This window comes from Rhineura floridana, chromosome 7 (assembly GCF_030035675.1).
Source record: "Rhineura floridana isolate rRhiFlo1 chromosome 7, rRhiFlo1.hap2, whole genome shotgun sequence".
NCBI classification, from domain to species: domain Eukaryota; kingdom Metazoa; phylum Chordata; class Lepidosauria; order Squamata; family Rhineuridae; genus Rhineura; species Rhineura floridana.
Genome location: NC_084486.1, coordinates 83,637,168 through 83,651,426, shown reverse-complemented (window position 1 = coordinate 83,651,426; position 14,259 = coordinate 83,637,168). Strand labels below are relative to the sequence as shown.

General features: G+C 40.0%; 1 protein-coding gene across 6 annotated transcripts in view; it reads right to left on the bottom strand.

Moving 5' to 3' along the window:
- The window catches only part of NT5C2 (5'-nucleotidase, cytosolic II), a 141,655-nt gene extending 127,727 nt beyond the window's left edge, over positions 1 to 13,928 (bottom strand). For 3 of the 6 annotated variants that reach the window (XM_061636129.1, XM_061636124.1, XM_061636128.1), the window contains exon 1: positions 9,286 to 9,395. The gene's annotated coding sequence lies outside the window, so the exon portion shown is untranslated. The other 3 variants (XM_061636127.1, XM_061636126.1, XM_061636125.1) reach the window with 3 other exon arrangements.
- Between the last annotated feature and the right edge of the window lie 331 nt (positions 13,929 to 14,259).

Here is a 14,259-nt window from a genome sequence, read left to right as displayed (position 1 = left end):
GTCTAAAAACAATTCCAACACATATGCACATTGTATAAATGATAGTAGGAACATATTTAATGCTTTGGCACATTAATGAAGTTTTAAAATCTACAACCCTTATTTAAGCAGTTAACAGCAGAGACTGGTCCATTAAGGCAGAAAGGGCACTGCTCTACCAACCTCAGACGGCTCCCACTTGACTGCCTTCTTACTTTCAGTCTGTTCAGGAGATGGCCCTAGCTGTCAATTTCCTCCTGCTTAGTCTAGAGTTGCCCTTCATAATCTACAATAGTCAGTCCATAAATCAGTTATAGGGAACCGGTAGCCTTCCAGGTGTTGTTGGATTCCAACTCCTATCAGCCCCAACCAATATGGCCAATGGTCAGGGATGATGGGAGTTATGGTCCAGCAACATCTGGAGGACAACAGGTCCCCCATCCCTGCCATAAATATTATCTCCATGTCAACTCAAAAGTATATTAAAAAATCACTGGAAATCAGTTTGAAAGGGAGAAGGCAGAGTACTGCAGACGCATTGCCTACTCCTCTTGTCCAAAGACAGGATTTGACTCCCCACAATCCTAACTGGGATCTGACTTGGGGAGACTATTATGTTTTCCTGATGTTTCCCACCACACATGAGATGGCTTGGGTGGAAGACAATGCAAGGTTAGGGCTAGGAAAGCAGAACTGCCCCTCTCTTCTCCATCCATCAGCTCCTGAGCTGGGCAGAAGAAGCAGAAGTAGATCATACATACTTTCAAAGAAAGCCCCAGGGTTGTGGAGTAAGAGCTATGTATTTTGTGTGTGTGTGTGTGTGTGTGTGTGTGTGTGTGTGTGTGTGTGTGTGATGTACCTTCAAGTTAATTACAACTTATGGTGACCCTATGAATCAGTGACCTCCAATAGCATTTGTTATAAACCACCCTGTACAGATCCTGTAAGTTCAGGTCTGTGACTTCATTTATGGAATCAATCCATCTCGTTTGGTCTTCCTCTTTTTCTACTCCCTTCTGTTTTTCGTAGAATTATTGTCTTTTCTAGTAATCATGTCTTCTCATTATGTGTCCAAAGTACAATAACCTCAGTTTCATCATTTTAGCTTCTAATTATAGTTCTGGTTTAATTTGTTCTACACCCAATTATTTGCCTTTTTTGCGGTCCATGGTATCCACAAAGCTCTCCTCCAACTCCACATTTCAAATGAGTTCACTTTTTATGACTTTTTTCCACTGTCCAACTTTCACATCCATACATAGAGATTGGAAATACCATGGTCTGGATAATCCTCACTTTGGCATTCAGTGACACATCTTTGCATTGAGGAACTTTTCTAGTTCTCTCATAGCTGCCCTCCCCAGTCCTAGCCTTCTTCTGATTTCTTGACTATTGTCTCCATTTTGGTTAATGATTGTGCCAAGGTATTGATAATCCTTAACTAGTTCAATGTCCTCATTGTTGACTTTGAAGTCACATAAATCTTCTGTTATTACTTTAGACTTCTTGAGGTTCAACTGTAGTCTTGCTTTTGTGCTTTCCTCTTTAACTTTCATCAGCATTCGTTTCAAATCATTACTAGTTTCTGCTAGTAGTATGGTAGCATCTACATATCTTAAATTATTTATATTTCTGCCTCCAATTTTCACACCTCCTTCATCTTGGTCCAATCCCACTTTCCGTATGATATGTTGTGCACACAGACTAAATAAATAGGGTGATAAAATACACCCGTCTCACACCCTTTCCGACAGGGAACCAATTGGTTTCTCCATCTTCTGCATTCCATAGTTTTTCATGATCTACACAATCAAAGGCTTTGCTATAATCTATAAAGCACAGGGTGATTTTCTTCTGAAATTTCTTGGTCCGTTGCAATATGATCTCTGGTACTTCTTCCCTTTCTAAATCCAGCTTGAACATCTGCCATTTCTCGCTCCATATATGGCAAGAGCCTTTGTTGTAGAATCTTGAGCATTACTTTACTTGCATGGGATATTAAGGCAATAGTTCGATAATTACTACATTCCCTGGGATTCCCTTTATATGGAATTAGGATGTATATTGAATGCTTCCAGTCTATGGTCCATTGTTTTCTTTTCCATATTTGTGGACAATTTTTTGTCAACATTTAGACAGATTCAGTCTCAGTAGCTTGTAGCAACTCTATTGGTATGCCATCTGTTCCTGATTTGTTTCTTCCAAGTATTTTAAGAGCAGCTTCCACCTCACATTCTAAAATTTCTGTTCTTCATCATCCGGTTCCTCCGTGAATGACTCTGTCACCCTTACATTTCTTTTATAGAGTTCTTTAGTATATTGCTTCCATCTTCCTTTTATTTTATCTCTGTCAGTCAGCATATTCCCCTGTTGATTATTCAACATCCCTACTCTTGGTTTAAATTTCCCTTTCATTTCTCTAATCTTTTGGAATAGGGCTCTTGTTCTACCTTTTTTGTTGTCCTCTTCCATTTCTTTACAATAACTATTTTTCTCTTTGTCCCTATGTACTAGTCGCTGTATTGTTGCATTTAGGGTTCTAGCTGTGTTTGTCTCTCCTTTTGCTTTTGCTTTCCTTCGTTCTTTAACCATTTTAAGAGTTTCGTCAGTCATCCATTGAGGTCTTTCTTTCTTCTTAACTAGAAGTACTGTCTTTTTGCATTCTTCCCTGATAATGTCTCTGACTCCACTCCATAGTTCTTCTGCTTCCCGATCAACTAAGTTTAAAACCTCAAATCTGTTCCTTATTTGATCTTTATATTCTTCTGGGATGTTGTTATTTAAATTGTATTTTGGCATTATGATTGCTTTGTTATTCTTCTTTATCTTAACTCCGATTTTCGATATTATCAGTTCATGATCTGTACCACAATCTGCTCCTGGTTTTCATGGAAAGTATGGAACTTCTCCATCTTTTGCTACCAATTATATAATCAATTTGATTCCTATAGTGACCATTTGGTGATATCCATGTGTACAGTCATCTTTTCGGTTGTTCAAAAAATGTGTTTGCAAGAAACAAATTGTTGGCTTCACAGAATTCAATAAGTTTCTCTCCTGCTTCATTTCTTTCTCCTAAGCCCCACTTTCCCACAATTCCTAATTTTTCTCTGTTCCCTACTTTTGCATTCCAGTCCCTTGTGATTATCAGAACATCTTGATTTGGTGTGTGATCAATTTCTTCCTGTACTTGTGTGTAAAATCTCCCCAATTCCTCTTCTTCTGTGTTTGCCGTTGGAGCACAGACTTAGATTATGGTTATATTAATGGGTTTCCCATTAAATCTCATTGATATCACTCACTCAGATGTTGCATTATAGCTCCTAATTGCTTTTGCTACACCACTTCTCACTATTAAAGCAACCCCATTTCTTCTTCATTTCTCATTTCCTGCATAAAATATTTTGTAGTTGCCTGATTGAAAATGTCCCATTCCCATCCATTTTAATTCGCTCATGCCAAGTATTGTAATGTTGATACGTTCCATTTTTTGCTTGACAATTTCTATCTTTCCCTGGTTCATGCTTCTCACATTCCATGTTCCTATTGTGTACATTGTACAACTCCGGACTCTCCTTTCGCCTCTGTGTGCATCAGCCTCCGGGCTTCCATTCAGCTTTGACCCAGTTGCGTCATTAGTCACAGCGCTACTCGTACTTGTCCTTTGTTCTTCCCTAGTAGCTCACTGAGTGCCATCTGACCTGGAGGTCTCATCTTCCAGTACTATCTCACGTTCTCAGTTTCTTTGACATTCTCATCCCCTCCCCACATTAAGGTGTGCATCCTAGAGCAGGATTTTATTTTTATTTTATTTAATTTAATAAAAGTGTATCCTGCTTTTCATCCCCAAATGGGGCAACAAAACACTCTACAAGTTAAAAGCAAAAAGAACATCAACAAAGTCAGTAGAAGTACTGAAACCAAAACAAAGCCCACAGAATTGGTGTATTCTTAATCAAGGGAGTTTTGGACTTGCGCTTTTGAATCAGCAGTTACTCATGCCACGTAACAAATTTCTTTTGCAACTGAAAAAAGCCCACAGAATTGGTGTATTCTTAATCAAGGGAGTTTTGGACTTGCGCTTTTGAATCAGCAGTTACTCATGCCACGTAACAAATTTCTTTTGCAACTGAAAGTCAGGGCTGTGGAGTCGGTAATCCAGACCTTCGACTCCGATACTTCAACGAGCCCAATCCCTGGGGCTGATGGGAGTTGTAGTTTAAAAAAGTAACTTTTCCAAGCTCTGGATTCACATGGTGGTAATGAAATGCCTTGTGCTACCATTTTACTACAGTAAATTTGTTATTACTAGTTAATATACATTTGCCATTTATGAAGGAGTCGGAGTCGGAATTGGAGTTGGTACACTTCTACCGACTCCACCCAAAATTGCTCCTGACTCCGACTCCACAGCCCTGCTGAAAGTAGTATCCAAAACAGTTTGTGATAACACATGAGAGATTATGTCATTCAAGGTGGGGGAGAAGTAAAAATTCCACCAGTCACATTAAAAGTAGCACATTAGGATCCTGGCCTGCATCAACATACTATATACTAAAAGATTACATATAGGAACAATAAAGCTCATCTACTTTATAGGGTTGCTGTCTGAATTACTAAGGTAATGTATGTGGAGCACTTTGAACACTAAAGCACTTTAAAAATAGTAATAGTTCCAAAGATTTCAACAAAGCTTCATTTAGCTTTACACATTGTAATTTGCTTACTATAACAGACAAAAAATAAATAAAATCTGACTGCATACCCATCAGTGACTGAGATTACAAACTGATTCACAAGATATTTTTGTCATAATATTTTCCTTACTAAACTTCTTCTCATGACTAATATTTTAACAGCTAAATAATAAATTCATGCATTATCCTCAGTAGCTTCTGAATTGCAGAACAATCATATACGCATCTATTCAGTGAAATATATTGAATTCAGTGGGGCATACTCCCAGGTAACTGCATATAGAATTACTGCTTATATCTAGTATTTTAAAGTCATTTAACTCTAAGCCACAACTATTTTATAAACTGCACTTACAAGATCCTATTCCATTAAATATCTACTAAGGAATATTGTAGAGCAAGATGTTAACATATTACCTAGATGTTATTGTTGTGATCCAGGCCAAGGGTCTATTACATTTCTCATCTATTAAACAGTGGAAAACAGACATAACACACTCTTTACATAAGGAAAGTCTTATTCTTGATTTACTTGCCTTCCTCTCTAGGCCATCTATGCCAGAAGCAGTATACTGCAAACTGCTTACTAAACATACATTGGACAAGTAAGCTTTTGTTCAGAAACACCATAAACAAACCTGAGAGCTGCAAATGCCAGGTCTATATTTGCATAATTACATTTGAAATTGATAGGGAAATTGTTCAAATGTCTACTGAACTCCACACTTTTTAGTCTGTTTTAAGCTTTTAGTTAGCTTTTGTTTTAAGGAATGTGAAACCAGAAGAATAGGCAGACTTAAGGATGAAACATTCTCTTCAGCTACAAACAGCACATGTAAAATCAACAAAAGCCACCTTGCTATGATTCTGCCAGTTTCTGAAAAGCACATCTCCTGTACTCAAATCCAATTAAAAATCATTTTTGAGGCTTCCAACCTTAACTGCTCTACACACGTATTGGCCCAGTTCACATGTCACTTTAAACTACAGTTAAGATTAACTATGGTTTGAAGATCAACCTACGGCATGCTGGTGGCACAGGGAGAAAATTACGGCCACATCACTCCTCCCTAGCTCCTGCACCATTACATCTGAACTTGGGCTCATGGTCAGTCTCTCCAAACCATGAACCGTAACCAAGGTTCGTTCTTGGCTTATTGCTACTTGCCACCCTGGGATCCTACTGGGAGGAAGGGCGGGATACAAACCAGATAGATTAGATTAGATTAGATTAGATTAGATTAGATAGATAGATAGATAGATAGATAGATAGATAGATAGATAGATAGATAGATAGATAGATAGATAGATAGATAGATAGATAGATAGATAGATAGATAGATAGATAGATAGATAGATAGATAGATAGATAGATAGATAGATAGATAGATAGATAGATAGATAGATAGATAGATAGATAGATAGATAGATAGATAGATAGATAGATAGATAGATAGATAGATAGATAGATAGATAGATAGATAGATAGATAGATAGATAGATAGATAGATAGATAGATAGATAGATAGATAGATAGATAGATAGATAGATAGATAGATAGATAGATAGATAGATAGATAGATAGATAGATAGATAGATAGATAGATAGATAGATAGATAGATAGATAGATAGATAGATAGATAGATAGATAGATAGATAGATAGATAGATAGATAGATAGATAGATAGATAGATAGATAGATAGATAGATAGATAGATAGATAGATAGATAGATAGATAGATAGATAGATAGATAGATAGATAGATAGATAGATAGATAGATAGATAGATAGATAGATAGATAGATAGATAGATAGATAGATAGATAGATAGATAGATAGATAGATAGATAGATAGATAGATAGATAGATAGATAGATAGATAGATAGATAGATAGATAGATAGATAGATAGATAGATAGATAGATAGATAGATAGATAGATAGATAGATAGATAGATAGATAGATAGATAGATAGATAGATAGATAGATAGATAGATAGATAGATAGATAGATAGATAGATAGATAGATAGATAGATAGATGTATTTAGGGAATGAGAATCAGGGATGTTCTTCACCTTTTATAATCACACACAGATATATATGCTGGAGGTGACTAAAGAGGCAATACCAGTAGGTTCTGCTCTACAGGCCTACCATGTACCCAGACAGCAACAGAGTTTTGAGTTTACCTCTACTGCTGCTGGTCCTGATAATTCATAATTCTGCAGCACTGACTCAAAATAGAATCCACTTTTCTGCTGAGTCCATGGAACTGTAAACAGAATTCGTCCAGTTCCACGGGTAAAAATATATGTGTCTCAGACTGCCAAACCTGTATATTCAAAATGGCAGATGGAAATATTACCTTGCTGGTAGTATTATAAAAAAGAGGAAATGTAAAAAAACAAACCATGACTTACTCCAGCACTTATATAAAAGTTTTAATTTACAAAGACACTGACTCATGAAGGTTAGTGTAATACAAGCTTGCATAAGTATTAAAAGGCTGGCCAGGTTATAAGTCTGTCAGCATCAACTAAGCAAGCATTTTTAAAAAATGTTTTAGATGCATGTTTTAGTGTTGCATTCCATTAACTTTTAGACATCACTGTGTCGAGGTGAATATAAAACCAAGAATTAACAGGCCAGATGTCATTTTTGAAGTGCACAAAGTTCAAATACGGAAACATCTGAAAGCTTAATTATTTGCAATTCCAAGAATGGCTGTTAATACTATGAAAATACAAATAAAATATTTGGCCAATGACTTACTGCAGAATTTTTACATGTTGCAACAGAACACCCATGACAGATGTTCTTAAAAGCCTGGATGGAAACAGAAACACAAGTGCACAAACTCTTTTTTTTTCTATGTGGCAGCCATTTCTCCACTGTAGGTTGTCTAGTGTAGCCTGACACATAAACCTTTGTCAAAGCCACCTAATTTTAAAGTGAAATAAAATATCAGCCCAATCCCTGTGGAAGGTTTGCCTGAAATACCTGTCATACTGCCAGACCAACTCTATATAAAAATCCTGATGCCTCTCTTTATCTACCATATTTCATGGCTGAGTAACAAAGTGACATAAAGAAGGAAATGTCAGCCATCATTCCAAATTGCTGCTCAACCTCAGGACTAGGGCCAAAGGCACTGGATTTTAACACAGAGTTTCATGTTAGATAACTTGCTGCCACTACTAAAACTTTGGTCTAAAATAAATTGCTCAAGTTAACAAAATTCCAGCCTATACTTTGACTTACATTTAGCTGTCTTGAGTGCATGTATTCTATTCTACGAGTTTTGCAGAACACAGGGAGTCAGACATACTCCCCTTGTATTTTTTTTAACTGATTCCCCATCTCAAGAACTCCTGGAAAAAGAAACCCTTCAATAACTGTGCAAGAGAGATGGAAGTTTCACAGTATGAAGTGAACAAAGTTGCAGTGGTGAAGTAAGAAGAAAAATATTGTACAAATTCAGGGCCAGCCCCTACTATGCAATATTGTGCAGCAACCGGCTTCAGGCTAGAGCACGAGATGGAGAGGAATGGATGAAAACCAAATTTGGTGTAAATGGTGCAGCAATACTTTTTTAAAGTGTTGTTCCTACCAGGAGGCATTGGGTGCCAAACTGGGGAAATAATGCCCCTCCCCCAAATCACAGCCCTTTGTGGAGACAGAAAAAAGAGATTTGCACAATCACTGCCGACCTCCTCCTGATACCGAAGGTGATTCTTATATCAATTATCTGGCATTGTGGAGGCGTACAATGTGGTAAGAATTTCTCCTATCTGTCATTGAGAACAATTCTTGTGTCACCCTTAAAGAGGAATCTAGTATAATAATGTCACACACTCACATACTCCCTCTAACAGAAAAAAATTAAGGGCTCTCCAATTTCCTGCAATTAACTCCCACACTATGTAAGAGTTATGGATACCAGTCAGTAACAGAAAGGAGGTGGGGATATCACAGCCCAAAAAATACTGGAGAGACAGAGAAAAAAAATACCCAAAACCTACCCACGGGGGAAGAAACCTTTTTACTTTAAGCTTCACCTAAAAAAGGGGAGCTGGTGCACTACCCCTTTTGAGATGAGAGATTTTTACAGAAATCAGTAACTCATGTTTCAAGGAGAGAGAGAGTGTCAGCGAAATAAAGTTGTAATTCTCCATCTCACTCACCAGACGAAAAATGGGGCCCCTTGGCTGCCTCCCATCTCCATCCCGTAAGGTACTTCCCTCCCTCCCTCGGCCCTAGGATGGGATTTCTATCACTAATTCTCCCGCGGCGCGGAAAACGGCAGTAACGGGAAAGGAAAAACAGAGTCGTCCCTCCCTCTCCATGATGAAAAACAGCGACTACCCCTCTCCTCCCCCTCCCAGTCATGTTTCGGGGTTAGCGAAATAAATACGACGGCCTCTCTCTGGGTCCCTTCCTCTTTCCCCCACCTCATGAGCGCGCGCGAGGGGAGGGGGCGTCGTGACTTCCCGCCTCAGTCGTGCCATCCCCCACTTTCAAGTTAGCAGTTTCATTGCTCTCTTCCGCCTGCCCCCAGGGGGGCGCGAGAAGGTAGTCCACTGCTCCCGGCCTCCGGCCTGCTCACCTCTCCGTACGCGCAGGTCTCACTCGTCCTCGCTCTCCCCCAAGAGAAACAGCACAACTGAACTGCCGCAGCACCGGACCTCACACACCGCGCACGCGCAAATTAACTCCTTCATTATTTCCCCCTCCCATCGGTTAGGGGCTGAGGAGAAAGTACAACCTTACTGCAGTGCCGCAAACGCAGCCAGGAAACCGATTGATCAAATTCAACGGCTGAACACATGCAAGCACAGTTTTGCTGCTGTTGTAGGTTGGTTTACATTTTACAGATTACGAAACTATTATCATCTGCCAAGGAAGTCGGGGTTAACCAGAAACAGACAGACAAAGTACTTAGGTGATGACCAAATCTTTACCATCGTTGGACTGTTATCGTGTTGACCCAATAGGTTTCAAACATCATCTGTCATTATCAGTGGACCTTAGGGTAAAGGGCAGGTAATAAATCAAAATAATATAATAATAATAACTCTGAAAACTTCCTATGCATAACTGCTGTCGGGAGTACAGTTTAACGTCTCCTAGCACTTGTCAGCCAACAGGGTGCCTGCCTATGGCACCTGTGAAAAGTTTCAGTAAATATCCTCTCAAAATATTGCACTGGCTCAGCCTCTCCCTACACTGAACACACCCCTGACTGATGGAAGAAACTTCATTTTCTCATGTCTCTTTCAGGTGCTGACAGGTAAATAGCCACTGGAAGAGGAGGCATCAACTGGCAATGGTCCCAGAAGAGCTGAGCCAATGGATGGGGCCTTACTGTATTATCTCAGATGTAGCTAGACAGAATAGCCACTGACAGCAGCAGCTCTTATTTATTTATTTATTTATTTATTTTATTAAATTTATATACCGCCCGACTAGCAATAGCTCTCTGGGCGGTGAACATAAAATAGCATAAAAATACAATGAATAACAAAATAATACTAAAATACAATCAACAATCCAATACAATAAACATTTTTAAAAGTAAATCAGTGTAACTTAAAATGCTTCAGAGAATAGGAAGGTTTTGACCTGGCGCCGGAAGGAGAGCAGAGTCGGCGCCAGGCGTACTTCCTCAGGGAGACTGCTCTGACAGCTTTGGAGGCAAAGTGCCTTCTGAGGGCTCCTCTCCACCCTGGGGCTCTTCTCCTTCCACACCACTCTGGCTGCCCCCCTGCATTCTCCCCCTCAGGCCCCTTCCTTTCTGGATGTTCTGCCACCCACTCTCCCTACATGCTGTCCTGGTCACACCATTCTCCTTCCCCCTCCCCAAGTTTACCAGCAGGTGGCAGGAAACAGGCTTCTACTACTAACTTTAACTTTAGTGACTGCTGCAGAGGCTCCATCTGCACCTGCCACCTTAGTCTCCCTACATGGAGTTCAGAGGCAGTCAGGAGAAATGAAAATGGCGGGCATGACTTCAGCCTCAACAGCAGGCACTTCATTACCCGTTGTGCCCACCCGACCAAATGTTAAAAAGGGGGGGAGATGCTGCAACAACCAACCTTAGTGGCTGGCCACGTTGTAGCCAGGTGGTGTGGAAACTGGGGAATGGCTGTAGTTCAGTAGTAGAACATTTGCTTTGCATGCAGAAGGTCCCAGGTTCTATCCTTTGCATTCCAGGCAGGCCTGGAGATGTGTCCGGTCTGAAACTCTAGAGTGCCACTTTCAGTCAGTGTTGACAATATTGAGCGAGATGGCCTGACTCAGTATAAACCAGCTTCCTATGTTCCTAACTGGCATGTATACATGACTCCCCAAGCCAAGTGCTGAAGTCAGATTTGTTTTGTGGCACCCATGTCCTATCATCTGCAACTGGTGTCTTATGGTCATTGGGGGGGGGAGGAAGGCTGTGAGGCCTTGGACTTAAGCCCCGGTGTCCAGCCCTAATAGAGCCACTGACTGATAGAGGCAACTCTGGGAGAGAAGGAGCCAAATGGCAGTTGGGCCCTGCTGAGCTGATAAAGGGGGCTTCACTGTCTTATTGCTCCCTCAGAGGCAGTCAGATGGAGTGAGGGAAGCCCACTTTCATGTCCCTAGTTATTAAACTCGGGAGATTACCTTGGATAACTGTCACTCAACCAGATCGACCTCACAGTGTTGTGAGATGAGGCTAAACTGATGGCCATATACAAGGCTCTGCTACACCAAGAACTGGAACTCAGGACTGGAATATGCAAATTACAGAGTGAGTTTGTTTTATATTATTAATTTCATTTTTAGCCAGCATTTCCTTCAATGAGTTCTGGGAAGCATTTATGACCCCCTATTACCCACACAATACCCCTCTGAAGTAGGTTGGACTGAAAGCCAGTTCACAGGTAGCTTATTTAGTTTAAAGCATTTATCTACTGTTTAATATTTTAAACAGTCTCTAAGTGGTATACAGTCTAAAATTACAAACAGTATACCATTAAAGCAAGAACACCGCCTAGAACCAGTAAAACAGCTATATGAAAACACATACAAACTCATACAAAGTGAGTAAAACATAAATTCAGAAGATTCAGACACATAAAACTGGGTCCAGTCTTATGGGCCAGGAAAAGCCTGGGCAAAAAGATAAGTCTTCACAAGACTATGAAGCAACTAATGGTTGCTGCTTCACATATGGCAGAGGGAACGACATTCCACAGAACAAGGGCAATAGCAGAAAATTGTTTTGGGGTCATTGCTCTATGATATTCTGCAGGGTGTGGTGCCAGAAGCAGAATTTTCCTACATGATCTAATTGATCTTACAGTCTATACAAGAGTAGGCAGTCTTTCACGTAACCTGGTTCTAAGTTGTTCAGGGCTTTATATGTTAACAATAAGACCTTGAACATGATCCGGTAGCTGATCAGTAGGCAGTATAGTTCCCTCAGCACAGGTACAGTATGTACATGTTCAGGTGCTCCACTCAACTACTTGGCCACAGCATTCTGATCACCTAATAAGCTTTGATTGATTGATTGATTGATTGATTGATTGATTGATTGATTGGTTTTAATATTTCTACCCCTCAAGGCGGCTTACAGAAAATATAAAAATACACCAATAAAGCATCAATAATATATCAATAAAACATCAATTACATCAATAAACAATAAAAACAATTTGTATACAATTCAAAGTTAACACAAACTACCTCCCCCCTCACTTTGGCAAAATAGGTGTTATAGACATTGGGCTACTTTGCAAGGCTAGCCACACTCTCTCAGTCATAGTCCTATCCCCATAGTTCTGGGAGTGGCACGGCCCTCTCAGCCGGTGGAAGTTCTGGCCCTGGAGCCGCCAGTTCACCTTGCGAGGGTCCCAAAGGTGGAGCCCGATGTGGGGGAGGGAGGGAGAGCGAGAAGCCGCTGGAGGCCTTTCCTCGCCGCAGCCTTCCTGCGTCTTGGGCCACAGCAGCATCCACGGACAAAAAGCGAGCAGCCCCCGAGAGGAGACAAGCGCTGGAATAGCTGTCTTGAACTGGAGCGCAGGGTGTGAGTGGGATTTTAACACACATCTCCATGATCTAATGCTCTAGCTACTACAATATACTGTCATTGTCATTCATACTTTTAGTTATTTCTCATATTGCAGTGCATGATTATTTGTAAACATCTGAGGAATATTTATTTTTCCCAGCACTGGAAAACTGAAGGACTTTTATTGTTCCTTTTCAAGCAGACATGATTAGCCTATGACATATGTGATAAGGATTGCAGAAGTTCTTTTGTAAATTGATTCTTTATTAAGATTTCTTGAAGTGCATTAAGAGACCAGTTCCTCATCAGCACTTTTTTGAGCCTATATATTTGAAATTCTATGAACTTTCAGCCTCGCAATATTGTTATATAGACAAACCTTTACTACACATATTGGTACCCACAGGCCTCAGATCACATGTGGCCCTTTGCTGGTATCCAAGCTGACCAATGAATTTCCCCACTCCCTTGCTGAATTTTCCCCTGGCTCCCCTGCCCTCCCCCGATGCTGAGTGGCACCTACCCTTTGGAATTATCTCCCGTTAAATATTAGCCAGGCCCCGTCTCTGTTATCTTTTCAGTGCCTACTGAAGACTTTCCACTTTCAACAAGCCTTTTAAGTTGAGAATTTATCCCAGTCTGCGTCTGTGTTGGAATTGCTTTTTAATGTTTTTAAACCTTTTGTTTTTTTCTTTTAAAGATATTTTTTAAGCTTTTAAAAATGTTTTTCAATGTTTTATTTTTAATGTATTTTAAAGTCTGTTTTTATGAAATTTTAAAGTGTTTTTAGTGCTTTTGTTTGCCGCCCTAGGCTCCTACTGGGAGGAAGGGTGGGGTATAAATCAAATAATAAATAAATAAATAAATAAATAAATGTTGAACAGTAGCCTTAAGGAAAGCTAGGATATATAATCTTTGTCCTACTGTTTCTCTCCTCTTGCTTGCAGCATGCCTGTGACAGGGACTGAGCAGTGTGGCAGGCCGTTAATGTACATTTTGGCACCATCCTTTCTTTAAGGCAGATAAAACCAAACACTTGTGGGCTGTATTGGCTGTACTCGTTTATCCCAAATTTCTATAGTAAAAACAGAATATCACATCAGCTTTTCCTGTTACCATTCTCAGAAAGCACTGTTGTAGAGCAAGCAAACTGGTTCAATTTCTTCAGATTGTGGCTGAACCCACCATTTTCTTGTGCCGTTTCCTCGTCCAAGAGCAGTGAAAGACAAGCAGTGCTAATTTGTGTACCATCCCTAAGCGACCTAAGGGCTACATGCCATGCGCAAGAGGGAGGCGAACCATCTAGCGAATGAAAACAATGAAAACAGCAAAGAAGGAAGTTGACTGACTTCAGCCCGGGATTGGGATCGCTCCAGCTGGGTCACAGAGTCAGGACTGTCAGTTTCTATAATTAATTCACTTCCCACACGCTTATTCTACTAGCACCTATTATCAAAGAACAGAATAAAGTCCGGTGTTTTTTTTACCACTCCTGTGAAAAGATAACTGGTAAACATTTAGGATCCTTCAGTTTAG